At 37.9% G+C, this 9,242-nt stretch overlaps 1 non-coding gene across 1 annotated transcript; it reads right to left on the reverse strand.

The window, feature by feature from the left end:
* Window positions 1-6,195: 6,195 nt before the first annotated feature.
* LOC138884618 (U1 spliceosomal RNA) lies at window positions 6,196-6,356 on the reverse strand. The gene has a single exon (XR_011404701.1). It is a non-coding gene; the product is annotated as a U1 spliceosomal RNA (small nuclear RNA).
* Window positions 6,357-9,242: the final 2,886 nt, after the last annotated feature.

A 9,242-nucleotide genomic window follows, 5' to 3' on the forward strand; every position in this document is an offset into this window, starting at 1 on the left:
GTTTGAATACCCGGTTCATAAGATCCATAAAGGCTTCTGGGGCATTTGTAAGCCCGAAAGACATGACAAGGAATTCAAAATGGCCATACCTCGTCCTAAATGCTGTTTTTGGGATATCAATATCCCTGACTCATAGCTGATGATAACCGGATCGCAAGTCGATCTTCGAAAAGCATTTGGCACCTTGTAACTTGTCGAACAAGTCATCAATCCATGGAAGAGGATACTTATTCTTGATAATGACTTTATTTAGTTGTCTGTAGTCAATACACATCTGTAATGAGCCATCTTTCTTTCGAACAAAGAGCACCGGAGCACCCCATGGGGATGTACTTGGCCTAATGAAGCCTTTATCGAGCAAGTCCTTCAGTTGTTCCTTAAATTCCCTTAGCTCTGCAGGAGCCATTCTGTAGGGAGGAATGGATATAGGCTGCGTATCAGGAAGCAAATCTATAGCAAAATCGATTTCCCTTTCGGGGGGAATTCCTGGAAGCCCGTCAGGGAATACCGTCGGGAATTCATTCACAATAGGAACCGACTGAAGAGTCGCTGGCTCCTTATCTATATCCCTGACATGAACCGGATGGTATATACAACCTTTAGCAATAAACTTCCGAGCCCTAAGGTATGAAATAAACTTACCCTTGGGCGTGGTTGCATTACTTTTCCATTTAAGGACAGACTCACCAGGAAAATGAAATCGAACCACCTTTGAACGACAATCAATATTAACATAACAAGCTTCCAACCAATCCATACCCATAATGACATCGAAGTCTAGCATAACCAATTCAACTAAATCAACAGAGGTTGGACAGTCATTAATTAACACTGTACAACCTCGATAGACATGATTAGCTACAATAGAGTCGCCAACTGGCGTAGATATCTCAACTGATTGTGGCAACAACTCAAATCTCATGTCAAGCTTACCAGCAATAAATGGAGTAATATATGAAAATTTAGAGCCGGGATTTATCAATGCATAAATGGCATGAGAATGTATTGTCAATATACCTGTGACAACATCTAGGGATGCCTCTAAATCCTGTCGGCCTGTGAGTGCATAAAAGCGATTCTGGCCACAACTAGAACCTGAGGTGTCTCCTCCACCTCTCCCCCTACCATGGCCCTGAGTACACTGTGGACCTGGTTAAGGAGCACGGACTGAGGGAGAAGAAGCTGTTGTGGATCCTGAAGGCTGAACTTGTGCACCTTTGCCTAACCCCGGGCATCGACTAATAAAATGTCATGTCTTCCCACAATGATAACATGCACTCGAACTCTGTCTACACTACCCGGTGTGCAGCTTACCACACTGAGTACATGGAGGAGTAGGCTATCTCATTTGTGCGGAATGCTCCTGTCGAAGGCCCTCAGGCTGGCCTAAGCTCTACCCCGGTCCTGACTAAATATATCGATCAAACAGCTGGCCCTACATCTGTGGTGGGAAACTACCTGCTGACCGAGGTGGATATCGATGGAGTGAGGGCCTAAAATCACCCGGTGGCTCCCTATAAGACCCCGTAGTATGAGCCCTCTTACTCTGCTCCATATCCATATGAGTATCATGAATCCGACGAGAAAGGTCCTCTGTAGTCTGAGCGAAAGCCTGTATGTCGGAAATATCTACATCATCCGATAGGGATGCTACCCTACAATCTCTAATCAGATTATCCCCCAAACCATCCACATAATGATGAACTCTAGCCCTCATAGTACGTACGATATCTGGTGCATACCTTGCCAAAGAATTAAACTTATGGCTATAATCCCTCACACTCATATCCCCCTGCTTCAGGTTAAGAAACTGGTCAAGATGAGCCTCCCGAACCTCCTGTGGCAAATAATGGGCTAAAAAAAACCTTAGAGAAGTCCTCACACTCTGCTGGCAGAGCATTAGGTCCTCTAGATCTCTCCCATGCCTCATACCATAGAACGACTACATCACGTAGTTGAAAAGAAGCCAACTCCACAGCCTCGGTGACGAAGGCATGCATCACCCTCAATACTCTATACATTTGGTCTATAAAGTCCTAGGGATCCTCAGTGGAACTGGATCTTGTAAATAATGGAGAGGCCAAGTGAAGAAACTCTCGTACCTTCGAGCTTTCTGTCCGATCTCTCCGGGAATCTGCTCTCGACTCTAGCTGTCGCTCATGAATAGAAACCATCCTAGTCAGCAACTGAACTGCCTCCCTCATCATCTGCTCCCTAGTCTCTGATGGGGGAACAACAGGTGCTGGAGGTCCTGTGTCTCTAGCTGCCTCAGGTACTAATGGAACTGGTGAGGTTGGGAGTACTGCATCTCCCTAGGCTCCAACAAGTGCTGGGGAAGCTGAAACTAAGGGTACTGGAGATTCACTGTGTGCCTCTAAGGGAAATATATCCATCTGACCTAGTGGGGAATGACTGGTACCTTCCCCTGGATCCATACCTATCTCTCGATGTGCCATCTCCTGAGCGTAGGTAGCCTGTTAGATAAGAAACACAAAGCACGATTTAGATTTCATATGTTCTTATAACTTCGCTCTATAGCACGATTTATTAATTTAAAGAAATGTAACCATTCCTAAATGCCTCATAGCCTCCTGATTATAAGTGTGGTGCACAACACACCCATAAGCAAGACTCTACTAGACACGGCTTGTGGACTCCCTGGGATACGACCTGATGTGATACCAAGCTTGTCACGCCCCAAACTAGTGGAGGCACGACTGGCACTCGATACTGTATTTGATCAAGTTAGCCATTAGGCATACTAGGTAACTAAACTAGGGGCCCAACAGATCGGGCAGCACAACATCTGAAATACTAAGCCTGGACCATTAAGGTCATGACCTGAATAACAATAAGCCATATAAACAAAGGTAGACGAGCCAAAATAATAAAGTACTAGCTGGCCGACGAGGCCGCGATTGGAGACATACATGCCTACACACATATATATACATGCCAAGCCTATAGGCTGGAGACTGAAAGCTGCAAAAAGAAACCGAAAATATTGTTTCCACAATAGCCTCTAAGAGTGTCATAAGCACTGTCGAGATAAGGCCCCGAATATACCCAAACTGTACAACAAAAGTAACCATCTTATAAAAGCTCCAGGAAGAGGTGGAGCTTACCAACTCACAGCTGAACCTCGAAATCCTAGCGGAGGGGTCGATCAGAGTCCCTACCTGGACCTGCACGCATGAAACAAAATGCAGTGTCCCCAGGCAACGGGACATCAGTACGAATAAAAATGTATTGGTATGTAAGGCAAAAAGTAGAATCATACATAGCTGATGTAAAAAAAAGTAATAGAGATACCACGTGACACTGAAACTCTGATAGCCTCCATGGACGACATCCGACCTCATAGTAATCAAATATGCATGGTATGCTTGTGTAATCGTATGTCGTGAATACATATATATTGATGCAAATGCATGACATACCCAACCAAATGCTAGCAATGGCGTTCTCTTCCAGTAGCTAACCGGCATCATATTGCCAACCTATGGCCATCTGTACAATATATATAGTTTTTCGGGAAAATAGGCCTCTTACCTCCGATTATAGCTCGAAGTCCATGCATAATATGCCATATATGATATGAACTTTGAATGCACATAATAGGAGATAACAAGAACTTAGCCAATCTTGGCTCATAGGTACTCCTATTCTCATAATCTCATAATCATCTCCGTATCGCATACAATTGTCTCATGGAACCTCATATGTTTTCTTTTTCTTTTGAGTAAGCTTAAAAACTTAACTCGACTTTTAGAAAGATAACTTAACTCTGAAGATGTTCATAAAAAGCTTAAGGTGCTTCACTTAGTCCTTATACCTGATTTCTTGATATTTAGTAAAAGAAAGTATTTCAAAAATCAAGTGTTTTAGTAGTTTAAACATAAAAATTATATTTTAGATTTTTGGAAATCGACGTGTCACTTTAGAGATTTTAAGATACACTTTAACAAGGGAGAAGGACTGATCGAAAATACTAAATGCCTTTATTTTCTAGTCACACAACCCAAAGACGAGTAAGAATTCACATATATGGACATATAGTTAAGGAAGCCGAACAAATGACATATATAGATGTCGAATACCCTATTTAACCGAACGAGTGAAATATCAACCTAATAGTATCATGAAAATACTTCAGCTACGATCCCAATGCCTTTTACAGAAGGTCTTTCTAGCAATAGAATAGTAAAATATCACATTTGACGTCTTAGGAATTTCCTAGAATTCGTGCTAAACGGAAGGACAAAGTTTAGCCTTAACATACCTCTCCAACGAACGTCTGAATGCCTGTAGTTCCTTCACGAAAGTTATTCCTTACGTCCTAAGCTTCGAAAACACTATATATATGCAGCTTATATGCACCTATAAACAGTTCATAATTGAGTTTAAATCGGCAGATTTGCCATATGACCCTAACTTGACGAAACGTACGTAGAACTTTGTAAAAACAATCATAAAAGAGTCCCAAGATGATTACCTTGGAAAACCAAGTATAAATCCTGAAGAACCAGCAAGAACAACAAATTCCTATCTTCCAATAATAGCTCTAAACACAGCTAATAGAAGGGGGAGATGATTGCAAATCGTAAAGATTGCGTTTCTAGGCACGGGGGCAAACTTTAAGGGTAGAAATCGTTAAAAACACACCTTAATCACTCAAGAACACCATGCAACCTTCTCTTCAGCTTTCTTTCTGTTTTAGGACGAAAATTAAATGTTTTTAGGTCTGAAAAGTCGAATTTGCCGACTTATACTACTTGTTTGACCTGACCCGGTTCGCGGCCCGATTTCAGCCTAGACAGTCCGTGGTAAAATAGTCATAACTTTTTACTACGATGTCGAATTGATGTGAGGTATTTTTGGTTGCGAACTAGACTCGTAGACATTAGATTCGATAGGTTGTGGGTATCAAAGCTCTTTATATATTGGGAGAAATGATCTGATACATTTGATCCAAAGTTTAGAAAATTTATTAGAGAAATTTACGATAACTTTTGCCGACCTTTATTTCGCAACTTGTTTGATTCCAAAACTTAACATGTGACCAGTGTGATATTATAATACCTCATAACACATTATTCTTATCATATTAGACACTCTTGGTCTTATCCCACATGTGTAAATTAACTTAAACCTTCTGAACGCGCGGGGTACCACCCGAGCCATTTCTTTAACCACGAACCTTTGTTTAAGGGATTCCTTTGACCTACAGCTTTAGTTTACTTCCTTGATATTACCACACATTTTCATTCTTATTCTCCCAATGTGCTATACCCAATCATATATACCTAATATAACCACGCCACGTTACGTATATTACGTAACAGAAAAAGAAAAAACATGGGGTCTCACAAATATGCATCCTAAGTACCAAATTTAATATTATTTATACTTATAAAAAAAAAAATTATATGCATATATTTATTATATTAACTTTATGGTTTTGATAATTACTTCATTTAAAATTTAATCTAATTGTGTAATTATACTTGTGCAACCAAATAATATACTTGTAATTATACTGTAATTACGTTATGACAAATAAATAGGTTTTCGTAATTACTACATTGTGTAATTACTATCCTAGTAATTACACCAATTCCAATAATCGGGTGGCCTTCCAAAGAGACCCTTAGTTTCAATAGGAGTAGTATAATAGGTTTGGGAATTAAGAATTTGAGTTTAATTACTTGTTAACCTGTAACGACTTTCATAATTCCAATGCCAAAGGAAAATTTAATGCTTTATTATTTTTAAACTTAATATATAAATATATTTTTCGCATGTAAGTTTATTTAGTACGGTTCGGTACTTTTCGGTTTATTTTCATAAAATAAAAGACATACCCTAATTATCGGTATGGTTATAGATTTATATAAAAACCAATGGTTTTATTAAAAGAAACCTAAAAATCAATTCGATCGGTTTAATCGACTTTTAAATATCCATTGACACCCTTAATCAAACCCTCAACAAGATTATATAGAATTTTTTATTTTTTCTTTTTTTACAGAAAAAGAAAGACACAATTTTGCCTACAAGTGAATAGAGAAGAAATCCCTAAAGCCCTTCCAAAACTCAGGACATCACTATAAGAGTGGAGTTGAGAATGTGTGCTCAAGCCAATTAATAGATCTGTTAATGAGGCACTCAAAAAATAATTGGGCTTTGGATTGGGTAGGGGCTGCACGAAGGCAACTCCTCACTACTACAAATTATCACATAGGCTCGACTACTTGGGTCGACCTTAGTCGGTCACTCATCCAAAGTGCAATGAAGGTCACCAGCGTAGGACATGGGCCTTTCTAATCACCCATTTACCCCGCCCAAGTAAGTATATTTTTTCTGTGGTCCTCTGTTATAATATATCCTCACAACTATTTTATCTTCTTCACTAAACGATGCGTGACAAAGTATTTTAATCTTCATAACATTGTCACTTCAGTTGTTCCGAGACTTCCCACAATTACTGCGTTATTCGACCTCTTCATAAACAGTATTCCAGACTTCAGACTATGCATCTTCCTTGTGAATCTTTTATTTGTATTAGAAGAAGAAATTAGTAAAAAAATCATGAATATTTCTCTATTGAATCTTTCCATGGTCATTAGTTGTCCTAATTCAGTTTCCGAACAGCAAATGTACCAAGAGATCATCTTCGTTCCAAGTAAAAAACATATGCCAACACTGATCTTGAGTGAAGTCTGCGCCTACATTTTGATTTTTCAAAGCAAACAAAGGTATAGCAAAAAAGATTGAAGGGTCTGTCAAACAACCATTAGACCATATCACCGCACCGAGGTTGGGGCTGACTTGGTTTTCTATCTCCTTAGAACTCAAGGATACGGTGGTACGAGCCTATAGAACAGATCCTGTTCAAGTAAGATCGTATCCATTCAGTGCATCGCTGATATATAAATATTTCTTTGCCTAGGTTGCTTGTCGATGTGGTACGTTGGACAAGAAAGTAAGGACTATTTAATTATTGTTTACAATAGTATTGTACTTAGAGTGAATGTCTATCTTTTAGAGAGTTTGTTATTTTGTGGCTAAGTCATTTTCCCCCTATAAATAGAGGGGGTTTACCTCATTGTAAATCATCCCAAAAAATTCAATAAGAATTACCTTGCTCTTTTCCTTGCAATATTATTCTTTTCCTTATTGTTTTATTTCACGTTATCAGCATGAGACTTTACCGTCTCAAGAAGCCCTTTGAGAAGATTAAGGTATAACTTTTCCCCTCTTTTAATTATAACTGATATTATGAAAAGAAAGTTCGTTGCTCTTGAAATTTCGGGTAAGAACTATATGACATGGGTGTTTGATGCTGAAATCCATTTAGATGCAATGGGTCTTGAAGACACCATTAAAGATAGAAATAAAGGATCTACCCAAGACTGCGCTAAGACCTTGATTTTCCTGTGTCATCACCTTGATGAAGGGTTGAAAATAGAATATCTCACACTCAAAGATCCACTTGTTTTGTGAAATGGCTTAAAGGAAAAATATGACAACTTAAAGTTAGTCACTCTTCCACAAGCACGATATGAGTGAGTTCATCTAAGGCTCCAAGATTTTAAGTCTGTTTCTGAATATAATTCTGCGATGTTCAGAATTATTTCTAAATTGAAACTCTGTGGAGATAGTATCACTGACTATGATATGCTTGAAAAAATGTTCACAACGTTTCATGCCTCCAATATGGTCTTACAACAGCAATACTGAGAGAAAGGTTTCAAGAAGTACGCTGAGTTGATTTCTCTTCTCCTTGTGGCCGAACGAAACAATAACTTCCTCATGAGAAATCATGATAATCGGCCCAGTGGGTCTACACCATTGCCTGAAGTGGATGAGGTGTATTCCCACTATGCTAAGCGTGGAAAAGGTCGTGGCCCTATTCGTGGTCGTGGCCGTGGACAAGGAAGAAATTTTTCTTGTGTTAATCATCCCCCCAAAGAAAAATAACCACCAAAAGTGGAAAGGGAAATATGAGAAGCCAAAGGCAAATGGTTCAGAAATTGAATGCTATCGTTGCGATGGAAAAGGGCATTGGGAAAATATTTATCGTACACCAAGACATTTGTTTGAGCTTTATCAAGCATCTCTAAAGAATAAAGGTCCCGAAGCTAATTTTGTCTATTACAATGAATTTGACGCCATACATTTAGATGTGACAGACTTTTTTGAGCATCCTGATGGAAAAATAGACCACTTAATCGGTGATGGATCCGTGGTTAAAGATGATTGAGTAGTTTGTTTATTTTATTTTTGCCTACTCGTAGTAGCTAATGAATAAATATCATGTAATCACAATTCTTTACTTGAATAGTAGTTATTAGTATCAATTAGTATTATTTATTTTATAGAATATTGTTAGTTTATTTTGATTAAATATAGTTCTAGTATTCATGTTAGACAATATTTCAATTTGCTTAGTAAAAAAAACCAGAGTATCCAAATTCATTTAAAGAATCAAATTAACTTAGAGATTGTTTTATCAATGGAATTATATGACTTATTATCATAGACGTTGTCATCTGTAGTACTTGCAATATTTTTTTTATAGAGTATAGATATTTAAATAACGACAATGTAGGTAAACAAATACGAAACACAAAGTATGATAACTGTTTACCAAACTTTTATGTTTTATGTAAGTCGAAAGATTATACTTCATAAGATCTTTCTTTTTGTACCGCCAAATCGATATTTAAGAAGGCCTTGTACATAAATGTTTAGATGTAACCTATTAAGATATTTATTGTGAGAATTACATTGTTTTTTTATGAAGAATAATAGCAGAAATAACAATCTATTATAGCTTTAGAGAGGAAATGACTTGTATTAGTTTATTGTATTGGGAAAAATTGCATTTATATATAAAGGCGACGTGTCGAGATACGTGGACTGGTCAAATAGTCAAAAAATTATAATTAGTCAAGAGGCACGAGCAACAATAGAAACGAGCAAAGGCAAAGGAAGAGGCATGGGTGGCCATTCAAGGGATTCAGTGTCCATACCTATTTAAGTCATTTATATCCAAGAATCAAAAGGAATGAATCTGACCATAGTAAAAACTGCAGATACAGAATTTGACAAGCATTAAATGCTGAATACGTTAGAGAATTTGTATTGAATATAATGATTATGTAACGTAGCATTCAATGTCTTTAATTATTCAAAATAGCCTCATTATGATTTGGGTAAAACGCATATCTTCAAGA

This window comes from Nicotiana sylvestris, unplaced genomic scaffold, assembly GCF_000393655.2.
Source record: "Nicotiana sylvestris unplaced genomic scaffold, ASM39365v2 Un00008, whole genome shotgun sequence".
NCBI lineage: Eukaryota > Viridiplantae > Streptophyta > Magnoliopsida > Solanales > Solanaceae > Nicotiana > Nicotiana sylvestris.